At 46.4% G+C, this 23,786-nt stretch overlaps 1 protein-coding gene across 4 annotated transcripts in view; it reads left to right on the top strand.

The window, feature by feature from the left end:
• The first annotated feature begins 303 nt into the window (after positions 1-303).
• The window catches only part of LOC124011140 (platelet-derived growth factor receptor beta-like), a 59,539-nt gene continuing 36,056 nt past the window's right edge, over positions 304-23,786 (top strand). For 2 of the 4 annotated variants that reach the window (XM_046324206.1, XM_046324208.1), the window contains exon 1: positions 304-663. The gene's annotated coding sequence lies outside the window, so the exon portion shown is untranslated. The remainder of the gene's footprint in view (positions 664-23,786) is intronic. The other 2 variants (XM_046324205.1, XM_046324207.1) reach the window with 2 other exon arrangements.

Below are 23,786 nucleotides of genomic sequence, written 5' to 3'. Positions count from 1 at the left end.
CTTGTTTTTTTATTTTATTTCTATAGCCTGGCACTGAGGTGTTTTCTTGTGGACCTCTTGTGGGCTCAACAGTTGTGGACCACTGACACTATCCTCTGAGAGAGAGACAGAGTGTATGTCTCTGTTCACTGTTCGGCAGAGCAGTAGGCTGGCTTTGTCAGTGTGTGAGAGGAGAGGAGAGGAGAGGAGAGGAGAGGAGAAGAGAAGAGAAGAGAAGAGAAGAGAGGAGAGGAGAGGAGAGGAGAGGAGAGGAGAGGAGAGGAGAGGAGAGGAGAGGAGAGGAGAGGAGAGGAGAGGAGAGGAGAGGAGAGGAGAGGAGAGGAGAGGAGAGGAGATCCCCTGTGATGTGACTATGTAACCAGAGAGCTCAGAGTGGTCCCTCCTCCGGTGGAACTCCCAGGACACTGGAGAGTAACTCTAACCCACAACACTACAGCGCTGCACTTCAGAGGGATCTAGTCCGACCCCTAAAAACACAACTGGCTGGAGACTCCGTCCTCAGAAGGCGACTGACCGCCGGCTAGAGCACTTCTCTGATAGAGAGAGCGTTAGAGAGAAAGAGAAAAAGAGGGAGAGAGAAGAGGGAGAGAGAAAAAGAGACACTAACAGAGACTCGATTATGTTTTAGGAGCCAAGACACAGCAGAGAACTGATACACTGAAGGTAAGAGGATATCCCGTCTTACAGCTATAATAGACAGCTATAATAGAGACTGATTTACTGGACATGAAGGAAGTGTAAATGAAATGAGTCGAGACAGAGATCCCATTAGAACTAATCCAACTAATGTGTGTCACCTCAGTCACCTCAGTCATGCACTACTGTACTGTAGCTGTCCACAACTGGATAATGCCATCTCGTCTTAAAACATATTTATTCTACAATGATTGTCAAAGGATATTTATTTATTTTTGCTGAATTGTGCATACCGAAATGTCTGTTTAATATCATGAAATATCTTGCCAGACTTACACCCTTGTGAATGTGTGTGTGTGTGTGTGTGTGTGTGTGTGTGTGTGTGTGTGTGTGTGTGTGTGTGTGTGTGTGTGTGTGTGTGTGTGTGTGTGTGTGTGTGTGTGTGTGTGTGTGTGTGTGTGTGTGTGTGTGTGTGTGTGTGTGTGTGTGTTGGGGGGTATGTTTGTGATGCTTACACTTGTATGCACATTCTACACATTTGAATGTCTATGGAGTGACGAACCTGAGTCAACAACACCTTGGTTGTAGAGGTATTTTACAACATGGTGGAGCATCTCTGTACACATGTCTGTTTGTCTGTCGCCGCCACGGAACTTTAACAATGTTTACATTCTCACTATAGACGATACGCTTGACAAGGAGTCCCGGGGTGTCTGACACACACACGAACGCACACACTGTGTACCTTGGCCACTTTGTGCGTTAGTGCTAAAGGGGCTGTTTGTACAGCTCTCTCAACTCACCTTCGGTGAAGCGCCGGTCCCCACCAGTGAATCATTGGTGCCCTACATCCCTGTGTGAATGACCTTAACAGAATCAATCTTGTACGCATAGCTACACAGGGGAGCCACTCACAGCCATGGAGCATTATCATAGCGTCATTCACGTCATTGGAGTCCTCAATCTTCAGTTGAGGAGACAACTCTGTGTTGTTAAACCACATAGTGTTCCCCGGGAGCCCAGTGTGGCAGAGGAGGCTGGTGGGGGGAGCTATAGGAGGATGTGCTCATTGTAGTGCCTGGAATGGAATGGACTCAAACGTGTGGTTTCCATATGTTTGATGTGTTTAATACGGTTCCATTTGTTCTATTCCAGCCGTTCCTATGAGCACATCCTCCTATAATTCCTCCCACCAGCCTCCTCTGGTGTGTGTATGTGTGTGTATCTTTCGGAGGGTTTGGGTTAAAAGCGGAAGTCACATTTTGTCTGGAGCTTGTGTGCATTTGACCAATAAAGTGTTCATGTTAATAAATGTACTACGTAGTTTAAACTCTGTTCGTGGTGAGCGTGTGGTTCTTGCAAACCAGTGAGTTGTATCTGTGTCATCCCGCCATAGAAGAGACATGCATAGGAACATACTGCTCTCTGACTCATCCCCACAGACCCCATCACTGTGGAGGTCTCCGTTGTTGAGCTGGCATCCATATGACATACTGCAGGGTTATAGTAGTCATCTCTTCTCATAACACAAACATGTGTGGAATGTTACTCTGTCATTCAACAGACGTTGTCCTCCTGAGACTGCTTATCCATGACTACGTGTTCTAAGCGTTTGGTATGCCGGTATAGTGCCACAAACAGACAACACTCAAGCACTGTAATGCAAATGGTTCCTTTTGATAGAACCGATGTTAGTATGTTTTATGTTGTCTCCCTTCCTCTTTGAAGGACAGTTCTTTATCTTGGGAAACCATCTTGTCACGAGACGTTTGGATATTTATTGCATGCATCTTAAAGAATTGTGTTCATATTATTTTAGAATGAATGTTTTAATGTATTGTTTTATAATTCTCCTATATCTTAGAGCAGTTTATCACTCACATGCTATGTTAAACCTATGCTAAATCTATTCTCTCTCACGTTCTAAAACGTCCAAAAGTTTAAATTAAGACAAGTTTTGAGCGTTGTGGGGATTTTTTCTTACAGTGTGTCAGGGGGTTGGTATGTTGGGGAGAGAGAGAGTTCTCCCTGCTCTGATGTAGTACTACACTCTGGAAAAAAGGTGCTATCTAGAACCTAAAAGGGTTCTTCGGCTGTCCCCATAGGATAACCCTTTGAAGAACCCTTTTTTGGTTACAACACAGAGGGTTCTACATGGAACTAAAAGGTTCTACCGGGAACTAAAAGGGGTTCTACCTGGAACCAAAATTGGTTATTCTATGGGGACAGCCGAAGAACCCTTTTGCTACCCTTTTTTCTAAGAGTGTACAGACCTCCCCTCTCCCCTTTCCTCTCTCCCTTTCCTCTCCCCTCCTCTAAACCCCTTCCCTCTCCTCCCATCCCTTCCCCTCCCCTCCACTAAACCCCTTCCCTCTCCTCCCATCCCTTCCTCTCCCCTCCTCTAAACCCCTTCCCTCTCCTCCCATCCCTTCCTCTCCCCTTTCCTCTCTCCCTTTCCTCTCCCTTCCTCTAAACCCCTTCCCTCTCCTCCCATCCCTTCCCCTCCCCTCCTCTAAACCCCTTCCCTCTCCTCCCATCCCTTCCTCTCCCCTCCTTTAAACCCCTTCCCTCTCCTCCCATCCCTTCCTCTCCCCTTTCCTCTCTCCCTTTCCTCTCCCCTCCTCTAAACCCCTTCCCTCTCCTCCCATCCCTTCCTCTCCCCTCCTCTAAACCCCTTCCCTCTCCTCCCATCCCTTCCTCTCCCCTTTCCTCTCTCCCTTTCCTCTCCCCTCCTCTAAACCCCTTCCCTCTCCTCCCATCCCTTCCTCTCCCTTCCTCTAAACCCCTTCCCTCTCCTCCCATCCCTTCCTCTCCCCTTTCATCTCTCCCTTTCCTCTCCCCTCCTCTAAACCCCTTCCCTCTCCTCCCATCCCTTCCCCTCCCCTCCTCTAAACCCCTTCCCTCTCCTCCCATCCCTTCCTCTCCCCTCCTCTAAACCCCTTCCCTCTCCTCCCATCCCTTCCTCTCCCCTCCTCTAAACCCCTTCCCTCTCCTCCCATCCCTTCCTCTCCCCTTTCCTCTCTCCCTTTCCTCTCCCCTCCTCTAAACCCCTTCCCTCTCCTCCCATCCCTTCCCCTCCCCTCCTCTAAACCCCTTCCCTCTCCTCCCATCCCTTCCTCTCCCCTCCTCTAAACCCCTTCCCTCTCCTCCCATCCCTTCCTCTCCCCTTTCCTCTCTCCCTTTCCTCTCCCCTCCTCTAAACCCCTTCCCTCTCCTCCCATCCCTTCCTCTCCCCTCCTCTAAACCCCTTCCCTCTCCTCCCATCCCTTCCTCTCCCCTTTCCTCTCTCCCTTTCCTCTCCCCTCCTCTAAACCCCTTCCCTCTCCCCCCATCCCTTCCTCTCCCCTCCTCTAAACCCCTTCCCTCTCCTCCCATCCCTTCCTCTCCCCTCCTCTAAACCCCTTCCCTCTCCTCCCATCCCTTCCTCTCCCCTCCTCTAAACCCCTTCCCTCTCCTCCCATTCCTTCCTCTCCCCTTTCCTCTGTCCCTTTCCTCTCCCCTCCTCTAAACCCCTTCCCCCCATCCCATCCCTTCCCCTCCCCTCCTCTAAACCCCTTCCCTCTCCTCCCATCCCTTCCTCTCCCTTCCTCTAAACCCCTTCCCTCTCCTCCCATCCCGTCCCCTCCCCTCCTCTAAACCCCTTCCCTCTCCTCCCATCCCTTCCTCTCCCCTCCTCTAAACCCCTTCCCTCTCCTCCCATCCCTTCCCCTCCCCTCCTCTAAACCCCTTCCCTCTCCTCCCATCCCTTCCTCTCCCCTCCTCTAAACCCCTTCCCTCTCCTCCCATCCCTTCCTCTCCCCTCCTCTAAACCCCTTCCCTCTCCTCCCATCCCTTCCTCTCCCCTCCTCTAAACCCCTTCCCTATCCTCCCATCCCTTCCTCTCTCCTCCTCTAAACCCCTTCCCTCTCCTCCCATCCCTTCCTCTCCCTTCCTCTAAACCCCTTCTCTCTCCTCCCATCCCTTCCTCTGCCCTCCTCTAAACCCCTTCCCTCTCCTCCCATCCCTTCCTCTCCCCTTCTCTAAACCCCTTCCCTCTCCTCCCATCCCTTTCTCTCCCCTCCTCTAAACCCCTTCCCTCTCCTCCCATCCCATCCTCTCCCCTCCTCTAAACCCCTTCCCTCTCCTCCCATCCCATCCTCTCCCCTCCTCTAAACCCCTTCCCTCTCCTCCCATCCCATCCTCTCCCCTCCTCTAAACCCCTGCCCTCTCCTCCCATCCCTTCCTCTCCCCTCCTCTAAACCCCTTCCCTCTCCTCCCATCCCTTCCTCTCCCCTTTCCTCTCTCCCTTTCCTCTCCCCTCCTCTAAACCCCTTCCCTCTCCTCCCATCCCTTCCTCTCCCCTCCTCTAAACCCCTTCCCTCTCCTCCCATCCCTTCCTCTCCCCTTTCCTCTCTCCCTTTCCTCTCCCCTCCTCTAAACCCCTTCCCTCTCCTCCCATCCCTTCCCCTCCCCTCCTCTAAACCCCTTCCCTCTCCTCCCATCCCTTCCTCTCCCCTCATCTAAACCCCTTCCCTCTCCTCCCATCCCTTCCTCACCCCTTTACTCTCTCCCTTTCCTCTCCCGTCCTCTAAACCCCTTCCCTCTCCCCCATCCCTTCATCTCCCCTCCTCTAAACTCCTTCCCTCTCCTCCCATCCCTTCCTCTCCCCTCCTCTAAACCCCTTCCCTCTCCACCCATCCCTTCCTCTCCCCTCCTCTAAACCCCTTCCCTCTCCTCCCATCCCTTCCTCTCCCCTCCTCTAAACCCCTTCCCTCTCCTCCCATCCCTTCCTCTCCCCTCCTCTCCCCTCCTCTAAACCCCTTCTCTCTCCTCCCATCCCTTCCTCTCCCCTCCTCTAAACCCCTTCCCTCTCCTCCCATCCCTTCCTCTCTCCTCCTCTAAACCCCTTCCCTCTCCTCCCATCCCTTCCTCTCCCTTCCTCTAAACCCCATCCCTCTCATCCCATCCCTTCCTCTCCCCTCCTCTAAACCTCTTCCCTCTCCTCCCATCCCTTCCTCTCCCCTTCTCTAAACCCCTTCCCTCTCCTCCCATCCCTTTCTCTCCCCTCCTCTAAACCCCTTCCCTCTCCTCCCATCCCATCCTCTCCCCTTTCCTCTAAACCCCTTCCCTCTCCTCCCATCCCATCCTCTCCCCTCTTCTAAACCCCTTCCCTCTCCTCCCATCCCATCCTCTCCCCTCCTCTAAACCCCTTCCCTCTCCTCCCATCCCTTCCTCTCCCCTCCTCTAAACCCCTTCCCTCTCCTCCCATCCCATCCTCTCCCCTCCTCTAAACCCCTTCCCTCTCCTCCCATCCCTTCTTCTCCACTCCTGTCCTTTCCTTTACCCTCCCCCCCTCCCCTCCCCTCCCCTCCCCTCCTTTCCTTTCCTCTCCTCTTCTCTCCTCTCCTCTCCGCTCCCCTCCTCCGCTCCCCTCCCCCATTGGTCGTCAGCTGTGTCCCAGCTCTCAGAGCAGTGCTTCCTAGGTGCCAGCTAAATTGAGAAATGTGCTTTACATTATGGCCATGCAGAAGACATGCAGTGTATCTAATTCAACAGGCGGCTCACAGACACTACCCCATACGGTCTGAAGTACCAGTGTGGTAACTTATAGCTACAAGTTTTGCAGCAAATTGAATAAGCCCCATGCTGTCTATACAGTGATTGATATTTTTCAGTCAAAGCAATACTTGTTTAGAATCAAGAACATACACTAATGCTGTTTAGATATTGGTACTAATAAAGGCTTTACCACTTGGCATTTAGCTCTCTCTCTCTAAGTGTTGCCATTTAAACTTTTACTCCAACACAAGCCTTACAGTAGAGATCAACACTGCAAGCCTCATCTTCCTGTTATCCCCAGAACAAATCATTTGTCAATCATCTCCCAGTGGTCAATCATCCATTGATTCATTATGTATGACCTTCATACTTCTGGACTAAGAGATACCACACTGACTCCAGTAAGGCCAGAGCCCGCTACTCCAAGCATATGCCTTCCTCCTCCTCATTCTCCTCCTCACTCCTCGTCCTCATCCTCCTCCTCCTCCACCACCCTGCTCGTCCTCCCTCCTCCTCCCCTCATTCTCCTCCTCCTCCTCCTCCTACTCCTCATCTTCCCTCCTACTCCTCATTCTCCTCCTTCTCCCTCCTCCTCCCTCCTGCTCCTCCTCCTCCTCCCCCCCCTCCTGCTCCTCAGTACTAACCATTCCGCTGACAGTCATTAGAACACAGACCACCAATGACCACTCTTCTACATCCGACCTCCTCCTCCTCCTCCTCCTCCACCACCTCCCTCCTCCTCCTCCCTTCTTCTCAGTACTAACCATTCCACTGACAGAGTCATTAGAACATAGGCCACTAATGACCACTCCTTTCTGTCCCACCTCCCACACAACAACACTAAGAGAAGCAGCTGCATCATATCTGAGAGAGGGTGTGCCAGCTATCCAGCTGTGGAGGAGGACATTAGAAATAGGGTTCATAAAAGCTTCATTACAGAGTAATAAGGTTCCGTAACAGAGTAATAAGGCTTTGTAACAGAGTAATAACACAGAGTACTCCCAAGTGGCGCAGCGGTTTAAGGCACTGCCTCTCAGTGCAAGAGGTGTCACTACAGTCCCCGGTTTGGATCCAGGCTGTATCACATCCGGCCGAGTCCCATTGTCACAACTCCCGCTGAAGTTGGTCCCTCTCCTTGTTTGGGCGGCGTTCGGCGGACGAAGTCACCGACCTTCTAGCCATCGCTGATCCACTTTTCATTTTCCATTGGTTTTGTCTTGTCTTCCATCTCACCTGGTTCCAATTCCATCAATTACATGTTGTGTATTTAACCCTCTGTTCCCCCCCATGTCCTTGTCGGTAATTGTTTATTGTAGTGCTTATGCTTGGTGAGCAGGTATTTACCGGGTTTTGTTTGACCCATTTATTGTATTGTTCTGTTGACGGTGGTTTATGGATATTAAATAACACCGTTGTCAATCAGTTTTCGCTCTCCTGCGCCTGACTTCTCTGCCGCCAGTACGCACCTCACTACACCCATAGGGCGGCTTACAATTGGTCCAGCGTCGTCCGGATCATTGTAAATAACAATTTAGGTTTAATTTAAATTAAACATATTTTTAAAAATAAGGCTTTGTTACAGAGTAATACAGGTTTGTAACAGAGTAATAAGGCTTTGTCTTAGGGGTGGAAAGACAAAATAACCACTGTATGAGTATCTTAATAAAAACAGAAATATTATTGTTTCATTTGAATATGTCTAATCTGTAAGGTCAGTTGACCCCCAGAGACTAAAGCTGCTGTGATGCACAAACTAACAAACATCTCCCTTTCTCTCTTTCTGTCTTTCCTTCCTTCCTTCCTTCCTTCCTTCCTTCCTTCCTTCCTTCCTTCCTTAATTCCTTCCTTCCTTCCCCCTCTCTCTCTCTCTGTCTCTCTCTCTCTCTCTCTCTCTCTCTCTCTCTCTCTCTCTCTAAATAAGCATAAATATGGGTTGTATAACCACAATGGTGTTTGTTCTTCACTGGTTGCCCTTTTCTTGTGGCAACAGGTCACAAATCTTGCTGCTGTGATGGCACACTGTGGAATTTCACCCAGTAGATATGGGAGTTTATCAAAATTGGATTTGATTTCGAATTCTTTGTAGATCTATCTGTGTAATCTGAGGAAAATATGTATCTCTAATATGGTCATACGTTGGACAGGAGGTTAGGAAGTGCAGCTCAGTTTCCACCTCATTTTGTAGGCAGTGTGCACATAGCCTGTCTTCTCTTGAGAGCCAGGTCTGTCTACGATGGCCTTTCTCAATAGCAAGGTTATGCTCACTAAGTCTGTACATAGTCAAAGCTTTCCTTAAGTTTGGGTCAGTCACAGTGGACAGGTATTCTGCCACTTTGTACTCTCTGTTTAGGGCCAAATAGCATTCTAGTTTGCTCTGTTTTTTGTTAATTCTTTCCAATGTGTCAAGTAATTATCTTTTTGTTTTCTCATGATTTGGTTGGGTCTAATTGTGCTGCTGTCCTGGGGCTCTGTGGGGTGTGTTTGTGTTTGTGAACAGAGCCCCAGGACCAGCTTGCTTAGGGGACTCTTCTCCAGGATCATCTCTCTGTAGGTGATGGCTTTGTTATGGAAGGTTTGGGAATCGCTTCCTTTTAGGTGGTTGTAGAATTGAACAGCTCTTTTCTGGATTTTGATAATTAGTGGGTATCGGCCTAATTCTCCTCTGCATGCATTATTTGTTGTTCTACGTACAAGGAGGATATTTTTGCAGAATTCTGTGTGCAGAGTCTCAATTTGATGTTTGTCCCATTTTGTGAACCCAGACCTCACAACCGTAAAGGGCAATGGGCTCTATGACTGATTCAAGTATTTTTAGCCAGATCCTAATTGGTATGTTGAAATTGATGTTCCTTTTGATGGCATAGAATGCCCTTCTTGCCTTGTCTCTCAGATCGTTCACAGCTTTGTGGAAGTTACCTGTGGCGCTGATGTTTAGGCCAAGGTATGTATAGTTTTTGTGTGCTCTAGGGCAACAGTGTCTAGATGGAATTTGTATTCGTGGTCCTGGCGACTGGACCTTTTTTGGAACACCATTATTTTGGTCTTACTGAGATTTACTGTCAGGGCCCAGGTCTGAAAGAATCTGTGCAGAAGATCTAGGTGCTGCTGTAGGCCCTCCTTGGTTGGTGACAGAAGCACCAGATCATCAGCAAACAGTAGACATTTGACTTCGGATTCTAGTAGGGTGAGGCCGGGTGCTGCAGACTTTTCTAGTGCCCGCTCCAATTCGTTGATATATATGTTGAAGAGGGTGGGGCTTAAGCTGCATCCCTGTCTCACCCCACGACCCTGTGTAAAGAAATGTGTGTGTTTTTTGCCAATTTTAACCGTACACTTGTTGTTTGTGTACATGGATTTTATAATGTTGTATGTTTTACCCCCAACACCACTTTCCATCAATTTGTATAGCAGACCCTCATGCCAAATTGAGTCGAAGGCTTTTTTTAAATCAACAAAACTTTGCCTTTGTTTTGGTTTGTTTGGTTGTCAATTAGGGTGTGCAGGGTGAATACATGGTCTGTTGTACGTTAATTTGGTAAATAGCCAATTTGACATTTGCTCAGTACATTGTTTTCATTGAGGAAATGTACAAGTCTGCTGTTAATGATAATGCAGAGGATTTTCCCAAGGTTACTGTTGACGCATATTCCACGGTAGTTATTGGGGTCAAATTTGTCTAGAATTTTGTGGATTGGGGTGATCAGTCCTTGGTTCCAAATATTGGGGAAGATGACAGAGCTAAGGATGATGTTAAAGAGTTTTAGTATAGCCAATTGGAATTTGTTGTCTGTATATTTGATCATTTCATTAAGAATACCATCAACACCACAGGCCTTTTTGGGTTGGAGGGGTTTTATTTAGATTTTGTCCTGTAACTTGTTCAAGGTAATTGGAGAATGCAGTGGGTTCTGGTAGTCTTTAATAGTTGATTCTAAGATTTGTATTTGATCATGTATATGTTTTTGCTCTTTATTCTTTGTTATAGAGCCAAAAGGATTGGAGAAGTGGTTTACCCATACATCTCCATTTTGGAGAAGTGGTTTACCCATACATCTCCATTTTGGAGAAGTGGTTTACCCATACATCTCCATTTTGGAGAAGTGGTTTACCCATACATCTCCATTTTGGAGAAGTGGTTTACCCATACATCTCCATTTTGGATAGATAATTCTTTGTGTTGTTTGTTTAGTGTTTTCCAATTTTCCCAGAAGTGGTTAGAGTCTATGGATTCTTCAATTACATTGAGCTGATTTCTGACTTTTTCCGTAGTGTATTTCTGTATTGTTTTAGTGATTCACCATAGTGAAGGCGTAGACTCAGGTTTTCCGGATCTCTATGTTTTTCTTGGAAAGGTTTCTCAATTTATTTCTTAGATTTTTGCATTCTTCATCAAACCATTTGTCATTGTTGTTCATTTTCTTCGGTTTTCTATTTGAGATTTTTAGATTTGATAGGGAAGCTGAGAGGTCAAATATACTGTTAAGATTTTCTACTGCCAAGTTTACACCTTAACTATTGCAGTGAAACATTTTACCTGGGAAATTGTCTAGAAGGGATTTAATTTGTTGCCTAATTTTTGGGGGTAGGTTTCTAAACTGCATTCCTTCCATCTCTAGCATTTATTAATGTTACTCAGTTCCTTTGGCTTTGATGCCTTGTGATTTGCTATTGCTCTGTTCAAGTAGACTGTGTAGACTGTGATTTTGCTGTGGTCTGATAGGGGTGTCAGTGGGCTGACTGTGAACGCTCTGAGAGACTCTGGGTTGAGGTCAGTGATAAAGTAGTCTACAGTACTACTGCCAAGAGATGAGCTAGCTAGAGGTACCTACCATAGGAGTCCCCTCGAAGCCTACCATTGACTATGTACATACCCAGCGTGCGACAGAGCTATAGGTGTACCTACCATAGGAGTCCCCTCGAAGCCTACCATTGACTATGTACATACCCAGCGTGCGACAGAGCTGCAGGAGTTGTGACCCGTTTTTGTTTGTTATGTTGTCATAGTTGTGCCTAGGGGGGCATATGTGGGAGAGAATGCTGTCACCTGTACCAGCTGTTTGTCCTCTCCCTCTCTCTCTCTCTCTCTCTCTCCCTCTCTCTCTCTCTCTCTCTCTCTCTGCTGTATTGTTGGAAGCTGCCATGGAAAACTAGATGAATTTAAAGCCAGTCAGAGCTGTAATTGTATTCATCTGTTTCTTTTTCTTTCCTTTATTTGGGGTGTGTGTGTGTGTGTGTAGGTGTCCTCTATTTCTCACGGGGCCGGGGAAGGTTATAGGATGGGGGGGGGGGGTCTGCTATTCCTTTAAGTGTTTGGGCTGGGGGTGAGGGGTGTTTGACTTGCCAGATGGGAAGGGCTTAGTGAAGTGGGATGAGGGTGTAGAGGGGAGAGGGCTGGGGTTAGTTTTCAGTGTCTACATCCGGTATTGTCCTTCTGAGTGGGAAGACTTCACTAAGGGTTCAGTTGTCATTTTACTGGAACTCTGCCCTTAGTCTTTTTATAACATTATATCGTTGGCTGGCCTCACAGACACAAACGATGATGTCCCATTGGAAGTGATAGATAGATAGATAGATAGATAGATAGATAGATAGATAGATAGATAGATAGATAGATAGATAGATAGATAGATAGATAGATAGATAGATAGATAGATAGATATGTTTTTCCTTGTTAATGCTTTTCAAGCCTTTTCCTTCATTTTGTTTTTCAAATGAGCCGCAAACAAGATCATTAATCAGATATCAAACATCAGCCACATCTGAAGACTAGCACCCCTTTAAAACACTGGTTTTACCATAACCCCCTCATTTCCCCTCCTCTCCTACCATCCCCTCTCTTCTCCTATCTCCTTATCTCCTCCTCTCCCCTCCTCTCCTACCCTCTCCTCTCCTCTCCTCTCAGTTCCCCTCCTCTCCACTCCTCTCCTCTCCCTTCTCTCCTACCTTATCCTCTCCTCTCCTCTCCTCTCCTACCCTCTCCTCTTCCCTCCCTCCCTCCCTCCCTCCCTCCCTCCCTCCCTCCCCCTCCCTCCCTCCCTCCCTCCCTCCCTCCCTCCCTCCCTCCCTCCTCTCCTCTCCCTCTCCTCTCCTCTCCTCTCCTCTCCTCTACCTCTACTCTCCTCTACTCTACTCTACTCTACTCTACTCTACTCTACTCTACTCTACTCTACTCTACTCTACTCTACTCTACTCTACTCTACTCTACTCTACTCTACTCTACTCCACTCCACTCCCCTCCCCTCCCCTCCCCAGCCTTCTCGACAGCATTTTCAGCTTCATGTATATAGGAGCTAGCCTGAACCCACAACTTCCCAAACAACAAGTCTGACACACTTCTGTTGCGGTAGGGCCCTTCAGTTCAGACACCAGATATGTTTACCCATGATAATCCAACACCACTACGGTGAATTTTGAGAAGGGGAAAAATTAGAGCAAGGGACTTTTTGTTAACATATCAGTTTCTTTGCATTCCTCTAATGTCTCGTTCAATTTGCATCTTGGACTTTGATAGTAATGTTGTGATTTAGGGGGAACAGCTGGAGTGGTGCTCTAATCAACGTCCCTAGCTTACACTACCACACTACCACCTGTGCCATGAAGGTGCAGACATCTTGGCAGAAGCTGTAGTACACGTACTGCACAGAGAGGGAATTTACAGTGCGTTCGGAAAGTATTCAGACCCCTTGACTTTTTCCACATTTTATTACGTTACAGCCTTATTATAAAATGGATTAAATAAATACAAATCCTCAGCAATCTACACACAATACCCCATAATGACAATGCAAAAACAGGTTTTTATAAAACAGAAGTACCTTATTTACGTAAGTATTCAGACCCTTTGCTATGAGACTCGAAATGGAGCTCAGATGCATCCTTTTTCCATTGATCATCCTTTGAGATGTTTATACATCTTGATTGGAGTTCACCTGTGGTAAATTCAATTGATTGATTGGACATGCACTGTCAACCGTGGGACCATATATGGACAGGTCCCACAGTTGACAGTGCATGTCAGAGCAAAAACCAAGCCATGAGGTCAAAGGAATTGTCTGTAGAGCTCAGAGACAGGATTTTGTCGAGGCACAGATCTGGGGAAGGGTACCAAAATATTTCTACAGCATTGAAGGAACTCAAGAACAAAGTGGCCTACATCATTCGGAATTGGAAGAAGTTTGGAACCACCAAGACTCTTCCTAGAGCAGATCGCCTGGCCAAACTGAGTAATTGGGTGAGGGAGGTAACTAAGAACCCCATGGTCACTCTGACAGAGCTCCAGAGTTCCTCTGTGGAAATTGGAGAACCTTCCAGAAGGACAACCATCTCTGCAGCATTCCACTAATCAGGCCTTTATGGTAGAGTGGCCAGACGGAAGCCACTCCTCAATAAAAGGCACATGACAGCTCGCTTAGAGTTTGCCAAAAGGCACCTAAAGACTCTCAGACCATGAGAAACAAGATGCTCTGGTCTGATGAAACCAAGATTGAACTCTTTGGCCTGAATGCCAAACTTCACGTCTGGAGGAAACCTGGCACCATCCCTAAGGTGAAACATGGTGGTGGCAGCATCATGCTGCGGGGATGTTTTTCCGTGGCAGGGAGACTAGTCAGGATCGAGGCAAAGATGTACAAAGCAAAGTACAGAGAGATCCTTGATGAAAACCTGCTCCAGAGCGCTCAGGACCTCAGAATGGCGCAAAGGTTCCCCTTTCAACCGGACAATGACCCTAAGCACACAGACAAGACAACGCAGGAGTGACTTCGGGACAAGTCGCTGAATGTCCTTGAGTGGCCCAGCCAGAGCCTGGACTTGAACCCGATTTGAAAATCTCTGGAGAGACCTGAAAATAGCTGTGCAGCAACCTGATGGAGCTTGAGAGGATCTGCAGAGAGGAATGGGAGAAACTACAGGTGTGCAAAGACTCTAGGCTGTAATCGCTGCCAAAGGTGCTTCAACAAAGTACTGCGTAAAGTGTCTGAATAATTATGTAAATGTGATATTTCAGTTGTTGTTGTTTTATATATTTGCAGAAATTTGGGGGAAAAACAGTTTTTGTTTGTCATTATGGGGTATTGTGTGTAAATTGATGAGGGAATAAAACAATTCAACCAATTTTAGAATAAGGCTGTACCGTAAGAAATTGTGAAAAAGTCAAGGGGTCTGAATACTGCACTGTAACAGTTAGTCTATAGAAGATTATCTGTGTGACCCTCACCAAAAGGTCAGTAGTATAATTGCTGGAAAGCTAAGATCCGTTAGGCTTGTAGAGCTGAGTTAACAATGTGTTGTTGGTCCTGTAAACACAAGTTACAGTTCATTTGCCAAAGACACTGCGACACAGTGTGAGGCAACTTTCAGTAGTGTGAAAAATGTATGGAATTTCCGCGATGGTGAAGTCTTCCTGGTTTAGTCTGTGTTGTCTGGCACTTCTGAAGCCGTTCTTACAGCCATGATCAAACCCAAAGTGCAAACCTAATAATAAATGCGTCACTTGTAGAAATAGGTCAATTCAAGAATGTTAAACAACTGTCATGTAGATGTATCTGCAATAGAATACATCTGTGTTCCAGTGACATATTGTTTACACACTACAGTTATGGATGGAAAATGGTCCTACACTAGTAGTGTTACTTATATCCCCTCTCCCAGACTGACAGAGTGGTTATGGTACAGGTGTCATATGTTCATTTGACTCGTTTCTCACAGCTTGAAAACAAAACTGCATCAACAGGAAATGTGAATCATAATGTGGATTATAATTAACTGACATTGTTGTAGGGGTTGATACATTTTTTCGTCAGGGCAAATCAAGTCAGACCTTTTTAATTATGCGGGAAAAAAATATATTTTTTAAACCTTGTATATACTACAAGTTTGGATGTCCTACTGGAAATTCTCTGTGAGAATAGTGAGGTACTGTACTGTACAGACCACGCACCCAGTGCCACAGTAGATGAAATGTACTGCCGTGTACAGTATGTACAGCATGCTGAAGATACTATATATCTGGACTGAAATCTCACACAAACATCTCCCTATTTTGGGTGTGGGTTTGGGCATGTCAGACCTTAGTTTTACTGTCTCTCCTTACCCACTGGGCAAAAACTGGCTGAATCAACTTGGTTAGCATGTCATTTAACAACAAAAAGTTAATGTGATGAAATTGAATCAACGTGGAAAACTGATTGGATTTGCAAAAAGTCATCAACATCAGGGAATTGACCCCCCCCCCCCCCCCCCAACTAATTCAAGTTAGTTGAAAACTCAATTTAAATTCAAACTAGATGTTGAAATGACATCTGTGCCCAGTGGGTAAGTCAAAGAGGATAAGACTTAGGTTGAGGCAGCGTTAGGTGAGAGAGGGGGGGCTGGAAGCAGTTCATTGTGGTTCAGATGCTCAGAGACCAGGAGTCTTGTCTCAGGGGGATTGAGTTCCTCTGTGAGGAATGATTAAAAAAAGAGGCTTATTTTAACAAGGACTCTCTGGATAAAACATTTTTTCCCACAGACTATGCCAAGGGCCTGCTTTAGGGTCAATGTCAGAGACTGACTCTGTTATCTCAAGAGGGCTCCAGAAAGAGCTGGGGGATGACAATGATGTGTACACGTATGCTACTATTAGTTTTGTGATTTGGAAGTTGTCCCCTCCATGTACTGTATAGTTTTTGCTGTTAGTCATACTATTGACCACTACACTAGTTATATCACTGCACAGTTCTGTAATGAAAAAAGGTGACCACAAAGTTCTAGAGGTTTGCTTTGTTCCTGTCTTGTACACATGTTGAGGATAGACAGTAAGCTTTGTGTTTGTTCTCTGTTCTGTACTGTTCTCCTGTCTTTGTGGTATTGTATCATAAACTGTGTTCAGCCTGTAAGTGTGTCACTTCTCTGTTTTGTTTGTAACGTCTGAGGTTGTGTTCTATCCATTGTTGAGGTATCTCTTGTTCTTCTGTTCCACAATGTGTTTGATCTGATTCATATTCTGTCCCTTGTGTTGTCCTGTGTCGAGTTTTCACGTTGGAATGTGTTGATTTGTCTGTTTCAACCTGTCTTGTCCTTTGTGTTGTGCTTCTCTCTGTCTCTAGTTTTCTTGTGCCGTGTTCAGTCTCTGGTCTGTGCTGTGTTCAGTCTCTGGTCTGTGCTGTGTTCAGTCTCTGGTCTGTGCTGTGTTCAGTCTCTGGTCTGTGCTGTGTTCAGTCTCTGGTCTGTGCTGTGTTCAGTCTCTGGTCTGTGCTGTGTTCAGTCTCTGGCCTATGCTGTGTTCAGTCTCTGGCCTGTGTTCAGTCTCTGGCATGTGCTGTGTTGAGTCTCTGGCCTATGCTGTGTTCAGTCTCTGGCCTGTGTTCAGTCTCTGGCCTGTGCTATGTTCAGTCTCTGGCCTGTGCTATGTTCAGTCTCTGGCCTGTGCTATGTTCAGTCTCTGGCCTGTGCTTTGTTCAGTCTCTGGCCTGTGCTGTGTTCAGTCTCTGGCCTGTGCTGTGTTCAGTGTCTGGCCTGTGCTATGTTCAGTCTCTGGCCTGTGCTGTGTTCAGTCTCTGGCCTGTGCTGTGTTCAGTCTCTGGCCTGTGCTGTGTTCAGTCTCTGGCCTGTGCTGTGTTCAGTCTCTGGCCTGTGCTATGTGTCTGGCCAGTGGTCTCGGTGGTCTGCAGCATCACTGATTCATCACCCCCTCACACCCACACAGGGCTGCATGTTTCCCCATACAGGAAGTCAAGGCTCTCCAGATGTGCTCAGAAAAGCTTTTTGGAAACATTTCTGTCTTTTGTTATTGAACGTCTTTTTTTTGTTTCAAACACTGCTTCCCGCTTCCCCTCGGGACACACTCACTCAGTAAGGAAAACTCTCGGTTGAAAATGTGATTGGGAAAGTGGTTCCCACCTCATCAAATACTGACTGCAACATCATTGCCAGATGTCTAACTCAAACACGGCACAGTATATATAGATAATCCCCAGAGATACAGAAAGTTTAAAGGATGCCGAGGGAAGTCAGTTTACACACTAACTGTATCCTGGCCTGTGCGTGGGCCTGGCCGCCTGCATGCTCCCTGGTGGGGTGGGTCGAACCATCTTCCATGTCAGGGGGATGGGGGGGGGGTGACACTTTGAGTGTGGTGGGGTTAGTAATGAATGCTGGGAATACCAGCATCCCTGGGAAAATGTACGCTCTGGGAACACAGTTTATTCTGCATGGGGATTACAATGACATCTCTAACGCAAACACTTTTCTTCACCCATGGCCAATGGGGGAATTGGACATCAAGTACTAGATCACTGTATTTGACCACTTAAGCCTGATAACACCCTTCAATTGTAGCATCACAATGAAGAAAGAACATTGCTTACCATGGAAACAAATTATAATTGTGACATCACTCAAGAGTGGTAAAGCAGCTTTTACTGGTTCTAACATAAGACCTATAAGCTTGCTAAACAAACTGTTGGAAAAAATTGTTTGACCAAATACAATGCTATTTCTCTGTAAACAAATTAACAACAGACTTTCAGCATGCTTATAGAGAAGGACACTCAACATGTACTGCACTGACACAAATGACTGATGATTGGTTAAAATATATTGATAATAGATTGTGGGAGCTGTACTGTTAGATTTCAGTGCAGCCTTTGATATTTTTGACCATAACCTGTTGCTGAGAAAATGTATGTGTTATGGCTTTTCAACCTCTGCCATATCGTAGATTCAGAGCTATCTATCTCATAGAACTCAAAAGGTTTTCTTTAACTTCTTATGAGCAGGTGGGACGGTCGGAATCCCTCGAGAACATTCCGCTGAAATTCAAAAATATTTTTTAGGAATATGTAACACATTAACAAGTCCAATACAGCAAATGAAAGATAAACATCTTGTTAATCTACCCATCGTGTCCAATTTAAAAAATGCTTTACAGCTAAAGCACAACATATGATTATGTTAGATCACTGCCAAGTCAAAATAACACAGCCATTTTTCCTGCCAAAGATAGGAGTCACAAAAAGCAGAAATATATATGAATCACTAAACTTTGATGATCTTCATCAGATGACACTCATAGGACATCATGTTACACAATACATGTATGTTTTGTTCGATAATATGCATAATTATATCCAAAAATCTCTGATTACATTGGCGCCTTATGTGCAGTAATGTTTTGATTCCAAAACATCCGGTGATTTTGCAGAAATACCCAAAATAAACATTGATAGAATTATCAATCATCATAGAATTAAAGATAGACTTCTCCTTAATGCAACCGCTGTGTCAGATTTCATTTGTATTTTTACGGAATCATCTGAGAACGGCAATCAGAACCCAAAACAGCCAGAGGAATATCCGCCATGTTGGACTCAAGAGAAGTCAGAAATAGCATTATAAATATTCACTTACCTTTGATGATCTTCATCAGAAGGCACTCCAAGGAATCCCAGTCTGACAATAAATGACTGATTTGTTCCATAAAGTCCATCATTTATGTCCAAATAGCCACTTGTTGTTAGCATGTTCAGCCCAGTAATCCATCTTCATTAGGCGCAGGCACTTCATCCAGACAAAAACTCTAAAAGTTCCATTACAGTCCTTTAGAAGCATGAAACATGAAGATGATGATTTTAACATAAAACATCAATAATGTTCCAACCGGAGAATTGTCTTCAGAAAAGCATTGGAACGAGAGGTAACTCTGTCGGGAGCGCGCGTCATGAGACCAAGGCTCTCTGCCAGACCACTGACTCAAAGAGGTCTCATGAGCCCCTCCTTTATAGTAGAATCCTCAAAACAGTTTCTAAAGACGGTTGACATCTAGTGGAATCCCTAGGAAGTGCAACCTCATCCATATCTCAATGTATATTCGGTAGGCCAAGCTTTGAAAACTACAAACCTCAGATTTTTCTCAGGTTTTTGCCTGCCATATGAGTTCTGTTATACTCACAGACATCATTCAAAGTGCCAGAGTGTTTTCTATCCAATACTACTAATAATATGCATATATTAGCATCTAGGACAGAGTAGGAGGCAGTTCACTCTGTGCACGCTATTCATCCAAAAGTGAAAATGCTGCCCCTTATCCCAAAAAGGTTAACTTCTTGTTAATCCAGCCTCTGTGTCAGATTTCAAAAAGGCTTTACAGCATAAGCAAACCATGTGATTATCCGAGTACAGCGCACCGCATACAAACAAATGAAAATCATATTTCAACCAGGCAGGTGCGCACAAAAGTCAGAAATAGCAATATAATTCATGCCTTACCTTATAACATCTTCTTCAGTTGGCACTCCAAAATGTCCCAGAAACATCACAAATGGTCCTTTTGTTCGATAATGTCCCAAAAATGTCAATTTATTTGGTGCGCTTGATTCAGAAATATACCGGTTTCAACTCGCCCAACATGCCTACAAAAATATCTAATAAATTGCCTGTAAACGTGGTCCAAACATTTCAAACAATGTTCCTAATCCAACCTCAGGTACCCTAAAATGTAAATAATCAATACAATTTAAGAAGGAATAAACTGTTTCCAATACTGGATAAAATCAACGTTCCAGTTCACGCGCATCAAAACAGTAGAGTCCACAAGGAGTGACACTTACAATGAATAGCACTACTTCAAACAATTCCTAAAGACTTTTGACATCTAGTGGAAGCCATAGGAACTGCAAGCAGGTTCCTATTAATAAGGGCATCCCATAGAAACCTAATTGAAAGTCCCATGACAGGGTTTCACCTGCTATATCAGTTATTTTATACTCACAGACAATATATATTCTAACAGTTTTAGAAACTTTAGAGTGATTTCTATCCAAATCTACCAATTATATGCATATCCTAGCTTCTGGGCCTGAGTCACAGGCAGCTTTCTTTGGGCACGCTTTTCATTCGTGGGTGAAAATACTGCCCCGTACTCAAGAGAGATTAACAAAGAGTTGTAGTCTGTTTTGGAATGGGTGGCCAGTAATAAACTAGTCCTGAACATCTCTGAAACTAAGCGCATTGTATTTGGTACAAATCATTCCCTAAATGTTAGACCTCAGCTGAATCTGGTAATGAATGGTGTGGCTGTTAAACAAGTTGAGGAGACTAAATTACTTGGCGTTACCTTAGATTGTGAACTGTCATGGTCAACTCATATAGATGCAATGGTTGTAAAGATGGGGACAGGTCTATCCGTAAAAGAAAATGCTCTGCTTTTTTGACAGCACCCTCCAAAAACAAGTTCCGCAGGTCAAGTTTTGTCTAATCTTGATTATTGTCCAGTCATTTGGTCCAGTGCTGAGACGAAAGAGCAGCACGTGACCAGAGAACAAATTAAAGATGTCATGCAGGTGAAAGAGGACCCAAAAGCGACTTGGCGAAAACAGAGTCTTTAATCCAGTAAAGTAAATACAAACAAAAAAACACAACTTTCACTCGAAATGACGAGGACAAACTGGAGACTCGATCTTGAACAGCAGGTGAACAGCAGGTTGCCTCGGGAAGGCACTTGAACCAGACAGACTCAGACACCTGCTCACCACGCAGCATCTGAGGAAAACACGACACGACAGGGCGATACACAAACACAGCACGGTGAATTCTAGACAAGGAACCGACAGGACAGGAACGGAACACAAAGGAAGAAATAGGGACTCTAATCAGGGGAAAGGATCGGGAACAGGTGTGGGAAGACTAAATGATTGATTAGGGGAATAGGAACAGCTGGGAGCAGGAACGGAACGATAGAGAGAAGAGAGAGCGAGAGAGTGAGAGAGGGAGGGGGAGAGAGAGGGATAGAAAAAGGGAAAGAACCTAATAAGACCAGCAGAGGGAAACGAATAGAATGGGAAGCACAGGGACAAGACAAGATAATAAATGACAAAACATGACAGTACCCCCACTCACCGAGCGCCTCCTGGCGCACTCGAGGAGGAATCTGGCGGCAACGGAGGAAATCATCAATGAGTGAACGGTCCAGCACGTCCCGAGACGGAACCCAACTCCTCTCCTCAGGACCGTAACCCTCCCAATCCACTAAGTATTGGTGACCCCGTCCCCGAGAACGCATGTCCATGATCTTATGTACCTTGTAAATAGGTGCGCTCGACAAGGACGGGAGGGGGGAGGGAAGACGAACGGGGTGCGAAGAAAGGGCTTAACACAGGAGACATGGAAGACAGGATGGACGCGACGAAGATGTCGCGGAAGAAGCAGTCGCACAGCGACAGGATTGACGACCTGGGAGACACGGAACGGACCAATGAACCGCGGAGTCAACTTACGAGAAGCTGTCGTAAGAGGAAGGTTGCGAGTGGAAAGCCACACTCTCTGGCCGCAACAATACCTTGGACTCTTAATCCTGCGTTTATTGGCGGCTCTCACAGTCTGTGCCCTGTAACGGCAAAGTGCAGACCTCACCCTCCTCCAGGTGCGCTCACAACGTTGGACAAACGCTTGAGCGGAGGGAACGCTGGACTCGGCAAGCTGGGATGAGAACAGAGGAGGCTGGTAACCCAGACTACTCTGAAACGGAGATAACCCGGTAGCAGACGAAGGAAGCGAATTGTGAGCGTATTCTGCCCAGGGTAGCTGTTCTGCCCAAGACGCAGGGTTTCTGAAAGAAAGGCTGCGTAGTATGCGACCAATCGTCTGATTGGCCCTCTCTGCTTGACCGTTAGACTGGGGATGAAACCCGGAAGAGAGACTGACGGACGCACCAATCAAACGACAGAACTCCCTCCAAAACTGTGACGTGAATTGCGGGCCTCTGTCTGAAACGGCGTCTAACGGGAGGCCATGAATTCTGAATACATTCTCGATAATGATTTGTGCCGTCTCCTTAGCGGAAGGAAGTTTAGCGAGGGGAATGAAATGTGCCGCCTTAGAGAACCTATCGACAACCGTAAGAATCACAGTCTTCCCCGCAGACAAAGGCAGACCGGTAATGAAGTCTAGGGCGATGTGAGACCATGGTCGAGAAGGAATGGGGAGCGGTCTGAGACGACCGGCAGGAGGAGAGTTACCCGACTTAGTCTGCGCGCAGTCCGAACAAGCAGCCACGAAACGGCGCGTGTCACGCTCCTGAGTCGGCCACCAAAAGCGCTGGCGAATAGACGCAAGAGTGCCTCGAACACCGGGATGACCAGCTAACTTGGCAGAGTGAGCCCACTGAAGAACAGCCAGACGAGTGGAAACAGGAACGAAAAGGAGGTTACTAGGACAAGCGCGCGGCGACGCAGTGTGCGTGAGTGCTTGCTTAACCTGTCTTTCAATTCCCCAGACTGTTAACCCGACAACACGCCCATAAGGAAGAATCCCTCGGGATCAGTAGAAGCCACAGAAGAACTAAACAGACGGGATAAGGCATCAGGCTTGGTGTTCTTGCTACCCGGACGGTAAGAAATCACAAACTCGAAACGAGCGAAAAACAACGCCCAACGAGCTTGACGGGCATTAAGTCGTTTGGCAGAACGGATGTACTCAAGGTTCTTATGGTCTGTCCAAACGACAAAAGGAACGGTCGCCCCCTCCAACCACTGTCGCCATTCGCCTAGGGCTAAGCGGATGGCGAGCAGTTCACGGTTACCCACATCATAGTTGCGCTCAGATGGCGACAGGCGATGAGAAAAATAAGCGCAAGGATGAACCTTATCGTCAGACTGGAAGCGCTGGGATAGAATGGCTCCCACGCCTACCTCTGAAGCGTCAACCTCGACAATGAATTGTCTAGTGACGTCAGGAGTAACGAGGATAGGAGCGGACGTAAAACGTTCTTTTAGAAGATCAAAAGCTCCCTGGGCGGAACCGGACCACTTAAAACACGTCTTGACAGAAGTAAGAGCTGTGAGAGGGGCAGCAACTTGACCGAAATTACGAATGAAACGCCGATAGAAATTAGCGAAACCTAAAAAAGCGCTGCAACTCGACACGTGACCTTGGAACGGGCCAATCACTGACAGCTTGGACCTTAGCGGAATCCATCTGAATGCCTTCAGCGGAAATAACGGAACCGAGAAAAGTAACGGAGGAGACATGAAAAGAGCACTTCTCAGACTTTACGTAGAGACAATTCTCTAAAAGGCGCTGTAGAACACGTCGAACGTGCTGAACATGAATCTCGAGTGACGGAGAAAAAATCAGGATTACCGTCCTTCTTCTTAACAAAAAGAACCCCGCCCCGGCCGGAGAGGAAGAAGGCACTATGGTACCGGCGTCAAGAGACACAGACAAATAATCCTCGAGAGCCTTACGTTCGGGAGCCGACAGAGAGTATAGTCTACCCCGAGGAGGAGTGGTCCCCGGAAGGAGATCAATACTACAATCATACGACCGGTGAGGAGGAAGGGAGTTGGCTCGGGACCGACTGAAGACCGTGCGCAGATCATGATATTCCTCCGGCACTCCTGTCAAATCGCCAGGTTCCTCCTGAGAAGTAGGGACAGAAGAAACGGGAGGGATGGCAGACATTAAACACTTCACATGACAAGAAACGTTCCAGGATAGGATAGAATTACTAGACCAATTAATAGAAGGATTATGACATACTAGCCAGGGATGACCCAAAACAACAGGTGTAAACGGTGAACGAAAAATCAAAAAAGAAATAGTCTCACTGTGGTTACCAGATACTGTGAGGGTTAAAG

Source organism: Oncorhynchus gorbuscha, linkage group LG23 (assembly GCF_021184085.1).
Source record: "Oncorhynchus gorbuscha isolate QuinsamMale2020 ecotype Even-year linkage group LG23, OgorEven_v1.0, whole genome shotgun sequence".
Classification (NCBI taxonomy): domain Eukaryota; kingdom Metazoa; phylum Chordata; class Actinopteri; order Salmoniformes; family Salmonidae; genus Oncorhynchus; species Oncorhynchus gorbuscha.
This window is presented reverse-complemented; position numbering and strand designations above follow the sequence as displayed.